The following is a 7,643-nucleotide window of genomic DNA, read 5'->3' as shown; positions in this document are numbered from 1 at the left end:
AAAGGCTATAGTACAAGAAAATTTAAACAACGAGACGTATGCAGTAAGCAAATTAGCATTTTGGATTTGTTACTGCTTACGTCTTACTGCTTTTTTGTATGCTACAGCCTTAAGAATGTATGAGTAATATTTCAACAAAATTATGAAAAAATTACAAATTGTTTATTATTAAATCACGTTGAAAGTAATACGACAAATTTGGTGATTTACTATCTGGATCATAAGTTATTTTAATAAATAATAGTTTTATAAATCTATGCCCTAATAAAAACGTATCGAAATTTATCATAAAATGAATGACAAAAATCTCAACTTTTTATTATCAGTACGTGTATTTAAGATTATTTATAAAGTTATATTGCGATGCATGAACTAGTCGTCCAGTAAATAAACAAATCTATTTGTTCTATGTCTTTGTAACTAATCAGTGAATCACAATAAAATTTTGCTTAAGTTATTTTAAATATTAAAAGTATTTATAAAAAAAGTTTAGATTTTGTCATTTTTTAAATTTTAGTTTATAACAATAGAAATAATAACAAATAAAATAAATAAACTATAAAAATGTGTTGTTCAATAAAAATGGAATGTTTTGATCACAATATATATATATATATATATATTGTGACGTAACGTTTTCCGTCCGTCACAAGGGTCGTAAGACTCGACCAATAGACGAAGGGAGAAGGCGACAGGACCGAGAGTCGGGAGAAGAACGATTAAGGACGAATTAACCGGCCCCGGATTGGGCGCCCATCATCCTACAAGACGGGCAACACTCAAGTGATATCACTCCGCATTTCACTATTTTTGCTTTAATTCCGAAACATACTCTATCCCTGCTCCACCCTATTACAGGCGCATGGCGGAGTGATCGCGAAGACCGCAGCCGGGGATGGCCACTCTACGCCTAAGTGTCGGCGAGAGACTCCAAGACGGAGGTGCGGAGACCTCCCCTGAGGAGTCGGAATTAAGATCGGAAGCGGAGGCACCGACTGCGTAACCGTCTCCTATCTTCTATCTCGGCTATCGAGTCGTCGAGCTATTATTCGCGCGATTTGCGAGAAATATTCTTACGTGAGCTCGTGCCGTCAAGAGTTAGCGTAATTAATATCGAGGCCCGTGCGAGGCTAAAATAACGCACTTCGATCGAATACCGTCGCCGTGATCTTGCCAACGAATACGAACGAGAGTCGAAGATCAATCAAATTTGTTACTTCTGTTATTACTAATTATTGTCATTCGTTTCTCCAAACAATTCTCTATCTCCTCGATCACGAACCGCCCCCTCTGCCATTCCCGAGGCTGAGCTACCGGTTACGAGTACCGTCGACGTTTAGTGAAATTGTCGCGAGGTATCCCGAATAATTTCGATAAAGAGTAACACGCTCACTCGTCCAACTATTGGTTTCGAGATTTTGCGTTGCCCTTAGGAGTGGCCGCGTAAAAGCACATTTTTGTCGCGTTTCGTTTGAAGCCATACGCACCCTGATTGTACATATAAGAGAGAATATTGACTGCGAACGCGCGATGAAGTTGCGCCATGTGAGTGCGGTTGCAATATATATATATATATGTGTGTGTGTTTGCTTAAAGTATAAATATTAACACATTTGTAAAAATAACGCCCATCCTTAAATACGTGACGTTTTTAAAAATTCTAACAAAAATGATAAACAAGTGATTTAACGAGTGACAAACCAATAAATTACACAAGTCACTATGTAATCGTAACTATCATTAAAAGAATAATTTTTAATTCGCTAATGTTAACAAATGGCGAATAGTACAGTTATTTGAAATCTTTTCAAATCAAGACTGATTGATTTGTGTTCACTGATCTCATTTACACCAAGAATTGAAGTATTAATTGGTAACAGTATCCATTCATAAAGAATTTTTACACTACAGTGCGCCCATAATCGGTCTCCACTTCCGTGGATTTATGGGAATATCTTTAACGGCATCCTCTTGTTCGTACTCGTTTCACTATTCATACGGGACCTTTATTCAAATCGTTTTCACAAGCCCTTGCGAGCCGGTTTTGCAGGCCTCGAGCCTGGCTATACGGCGTAGGATTTGCATTATGTTTGGCTGATGGCTGCACAAAGCCAATCAACGTGCAAATGCGGCGAGGCTCCCACCGTTTTTAGCAAGCTTCGACGCGCAAATTGCCAGAATACGGGAAAAGGCGACGCCGCGACGTTGCATAAATATCCGTGTGCTCGAAACAATTTTTATTCACGTGCTATACATATTGCATCGTCTCAATTGTTTTACTTGGTCGTCACGAATAATGAGTTTTTGCACTTGCTTGAAAATATCTCTTAATTACACGCAAATATTTACCGATGCTCGTGTATCGTCACATTTTTTTCTAAAATATATTATGCGTAAAATGTTGTATTATGTTTTCGACACTCTTACATCTCTCGATCGTCGTCATTTACATGGCTCTAGCTCTAACGTTAAACATCCCGCGAAAGAGAGTGGATTTGTTTTAAATTAAAATCGATATCCATCACGAGACGACCTTAGCGATGGCGCCTAGGTTTATTGAAACTCTGTGGCTTTCGAGCAATTTCGCGGAGCTTTGCTTTAATCCCGCAGGATACGCTTCCTCTGCCTTTCTCACCCTTATTATCTTTTCTTTTCTCCGCTACAGCTAACACGTCCGTACAACCGTTCGCATACATTTTTCACGTCGCTAAGCACATACAAATAAAATTAATTACGTGCTCTCGCAAACGTACGTAGAATTTTATTTTATCGGTGTCTTAAATTAGAGACAGCTATTTTAAAGAAATTTATACGTTCGTCTCTGGGGAATCCTTGAAAAATTTCTTCGAATCGCGCATAAAAAGAGCTCCGGAGCGCGTGCCTTACGGCAGAAACCAATAACCATGTAACTATACATCTCAGACAACCGAACTTAGGTTCGGGCACGAAAGTGCGCTTTTATCCGGGCGTGAGGGGGTGGCGCAGTGGTGCGAAGGGAAACGAAAACGGGATGAAGAATCTGCGGAGGAAAAGGTGAAATAAGAGCAGAGCGATGATGCTCCCGACGGAAAGAGCAAGGAAGGGGGTAGAAAGATTGCACCGCGGTAGGCGGGAAAGTTAGCTTGGTGAGTAAACCGGCATGCGATTCCGCGGCAGCCGTTAGACATTCCCGACGTACCGTACACACAAGCTTGCCGCGAGAGAGAAGAACCATAAAACTTTATTGAAAGCACCCGCTCTCGCGCAACTTTTCTCGCGTCCCCCGTACACATCCTTTCCTTCACCTTCACCCCAGCACCCACCCCTGTAAGTAAGAGAAGCTTCAGAAGCGTCTCGGCCGTGGAAGTTCCTATCTCCGAACATGTAGCCTCCACCCCATTCATACACGTTGTCGGTTTATTGAAATACTACGCGAGTTGTAGCCTAAAAACACGCGCGAGGCGAGCCCCGTCAAAATTCATTACGATGTGCTTCGTCCCGTGAACGGCTGCACATTCGTTTTTGCGTAGTCGATGCGAAGTTACTACGTCTCTCAAATATGTACGACGTTCGCTCTCGTTCGCGCAGCGAAAATTATAAGTTCACCCATAAAAAAATCCGGAATTTTCTGAGATTTTCCGAGGAAAGATTGCGCAGCTTGCGTAACTTATATAAAGCCTCGCGACGGGTGGATATATTTTTCCGTGAAAATTACATTTTCATTGACAATTTCGATATACTTTGAATAGACGGAATTAAAAATATAAAGAGGGATGAAAACAGTGAGGTTATTAAAAGCTTTAATAAATTGATTTTCATCAAGTTACTCAAAGAATTTTGTAATTTTAATAACATACTCTTCTTGGTTCAAATATTCCTTAATTACTTTTAAATATAATCCTTTGAGCACGAACGTTATGAAACGCACGGGATTTTATATGCGGTTTATGCGGTTGTAAAAATTAAAATATCTTTTAATAAATTCTTTTGAATTTAATTATTGGAATGTCAATAATTTATAGACAGATACAATTATTGAAATTGAAAGATTTCTTATCGATTACATTATTAGCTCGATGATAATTAATATTATTTATTTTAATTAAAAATATGTGCAGTATTTTGCCAAGTATTCATTCATGTTTCAATTATTAAGATATTTAGTATCAAATGTTAATTTATCGCCTGCCCTTCTCTCCTCTTTACAATGTAATCGCCTCTGTCGACGATTGAGTCTCGTGCATGTATTGTTGGAGCTCGATCGAAGATTACGGCTTAACGTTGCATTATTGCTCACGTTATATATTTATGCAACGCGCTCGACGACGAGCGTACAAAATTGCGGCTGTAAAGATGAAACTTTCGGGTGCGAAGGGAAGGATGCGGTGTATGTTTAGTACAATATATTGAAGTTCCCGCCGCGAGTTTTCCCTTGCACGAGAGCAAGTATTATTTCGTGAAAACTTTCACTCAAAGCCCCCCCTTCTTCGCGAGTGGGCGCGTCATTTTCAGAGCTTACAGAAACAAGAGGCTCCTCTCTGCTCCTCGTGACCGTCGGTGTCCATCGAATGAAGTATCCATCGGATATTTTAGCGTCAGCTATACCGAAAAACGCGCCCTCTGAATTTTATATATCGCGTGTGGAACGCCGCACTGCAAATATTCTCGATTAAAGTAACGTGATATCGAACAAGTCGTTCGATACACATCCAGCGTCGGTGTTTGTCGAAAAGAGAAACGAAACCGCGGACATGTCCGGCATCGACGTTTACCCCATGTTTCGTGTCACCGACACGCAGGTTTATGACGAGTGTTGTTCGTTCTTTCCGGACGCTTTTACGAGACATTCCGTTACATTTCCGCCACCGGACGTGGCCCGCGTGAGGCCGCAGCTTTGGTCCGCGGAACCATTTGTAATTTTCCGCTCGAAATGTACCAGGAATTCCGGGATATTTTATACCCTCCCGCGACCCTGTCGCCGAGGAAAACGACGGCGCGACGAGATAAATCTTGGGCAGTCGCCGCCGTTTTCCTTCTGTGAGAAGGAAACCGCCGCTTTTCTTTCGTTCCTGTTTTCCTTTCGCCCTCGTTCTCTCGTTCCTCCTTGCTGCGCTGGAACGGCAATCGAATCGCAACGAGGCTGCGCGATATGCGAAATATATGATTGCATTTACCTTCGTATTCTCGTGTACCACGCGTTCGACGACTAATTACATTGTTGACAACAATACATTGCGCGACGCGAAAATAGCACAGTGTTCTCGAAACGGATTCTTTGAAGTAAACAAGAGTGAAATGGAATTTTGATAACGGAATTACGGAAAAAGTGTGGACACTCGATAAACTTAATATTTTTATTTAGGAAAGTGCGCTTGAATTACTACGCTGAGAGAAAAATATACTAAATTTTCATAAATATTTATTCGAATAGTGCCAATTGAATGTTTACTAAATATAAATATGCATTTATTTGAAACGAGAACTATTAACTTACAATAATTTACTTATTATTATATTTTATTTAACAAATATTTATTGTCCGTAAATAAATGTTGTATTAGTTTAAACAGTTATTTATTAAAATTCAATTCACATTTTTCTCTCAGTGTAGTTTACATCTGTTAACTTTTCAATCTTTTACGACTGATGTCCTAATAATGCAATATGTGAAACTGGGATGTTTAAGTAGTGAAACTCATTTTTTAAAAAGCACATGGCAGTTCTCTCTCTCTCTCTCTCTCTCCCCTCATCACTTACTCTGTCGTTAGATCGACAATCTCTCTATTCAACTATCGATGAGTTGTTCAGAACAACTAACGCGAACTGCACACTAATTACGTAGCTGCGGTGCCGAGGTGGAACTTTCGCAATTTATACTTTTGGATTGACAAAGTAGCAACGGAGAAGGAACCAAAGAGAAACGATCGGGACGAGGCACTCGGTCTCTCGAACACTTGACTCGCTTCGTCGGAGTCGTGCCGAGGTTTCGCATTTCAATTTTCTGCCTCGATGAAATTCGACGAAAATGAAAGTCACGTAAAACTCGAGTCGCTCACCGAGTCGCTCTTGACGAAATGTGACTACGTCGGCCGCTCGCCAAACCCGCGTATTCAATTGAATGGACCCTCCTCTTTCACCCCTCTCCCCCCTCCCCCCCACCTCCAGGGAGCGACGAGAGATTGTACGGTTAAACGCACGTCGTATTTTCCTTCATTCGGATAATCGCAATCAACTCTACGGAGGGTCAATTCGAGGGGCAATGTGACATTTGCGCGTTTGTTTGTCCATTACTCGGACTCTCGGCAACGGACCGACATTCAAAGTCAGGTCCGGAAATTAGATCCGACGCACGCTATGAAAACATACGAATTGTTGCGTTTTCCTGTGTCATGATTAAACACGCAGCATTATGGTAGTTATTGTATACATTTACAATATGGGCGTTTGTACGCATTTATTATACTAATTTTAATACTTTTGTACGTACGCGGCGAATCTGATCTTTTGTTCAATTTACCTTTATCATATATCACAGGCATTGTCGTTATCGTAATTGTAATGGTAATTATTGATTGCGGTTTAACATACTCGTTTACGGAATACAATGGATCGTAATTGGAAATTATGCGAACCGCGTGCTAAAACTGCACGACAATTTGGTCGATATAAAGCTACGATCGATACTTGGGACGTTTACCTGGATCTCTCTGGTGGAACGGGAGGATTTGCCGGATATTAAAATTTCAGAAGGCCAGATTTATAATCGGCATCGATTAATTACTCGGCAAGGCAAAACTTTCCGTGGAAAATGTCACTGCTCGCGAATTGAACGAATAAACGGCGAAGATTGCCACGGCAGACGGCGCAACGCGACGCGATCCGGCTCCGTTAATTATTCAACGAGACCGACGAACGCGAGATTGATCCGTGATGGAAATTGTTCATTCATATAGACTCGCACACACATATACTTCTTGGACGGATCGGGGCGATTATAATCTATTCATCGTATTCCAAAGCGATATTACAGTTTGAGGGTTTTCATGTCAAGATTTTCATCCACGATTATCTAGACAAATTTGATAGATAAATCTTTTCCACAAAGGAATCCCCAATTTCCTGATATCACGACATTTGCATTACCTTTTACATTACTTTATAATTACGCGCAATGATATTGTACAAGCAATGAATACATCTACATGCTGGCTGTTATGAGTGCATTCACTCACTTTAGACACATTTTAAATGGTTATTTTCAAACATGTATGCGTCTATTGAACGGACATTATTCGTGCATCATGACGTAATTTTCAAAGCATTGCTTCAACAATTTATACAATTACTCAGTATCGATAAATAATAACTGTATGACGCGTAATTAATAATTTGTTCACGTCGTAATTGAAACAGGTATATTTTATTTTAATTAGTTAACACGTACATTGAGATTAAAATACAAATGCATTTTTACCGATGCATGTAAAATGTCGAAACTGTCAGTCTATCAAATAATGCTTCAAAATATCACAGTTACTCATTTTCATTAAATACGTGTTATAAATAATCACGCTTTACGAATAATCGGACTCATCGAGTCTGAATATTTGTAAAACGAAAATATTTATTTAGAAAAGGTAAAGGCATTTATTATATGTGGACGA

This window comes from Trachymyrmex septentrionalis, unplaced genomic scaffold, assembly GCF_001594115.1.
Source record: "Trachymyrmex septentrionalis isolate Tsep2-gDNA-1 unplaced genomic scaffold, Tsep1.0 scaffold52, whole genome shotgun sequence".
NCBI lineage: Eukaryota > Metazoa > Arthropoda > Insecta > Hymenoptera > Formicidae > Trachymyrmex > Trachymyrmex septentrionalis.
The sequence above is the reverse complement of the archived record's forward strand: the minus strand, read 5'-3'. Positions refer to the sequence as shown.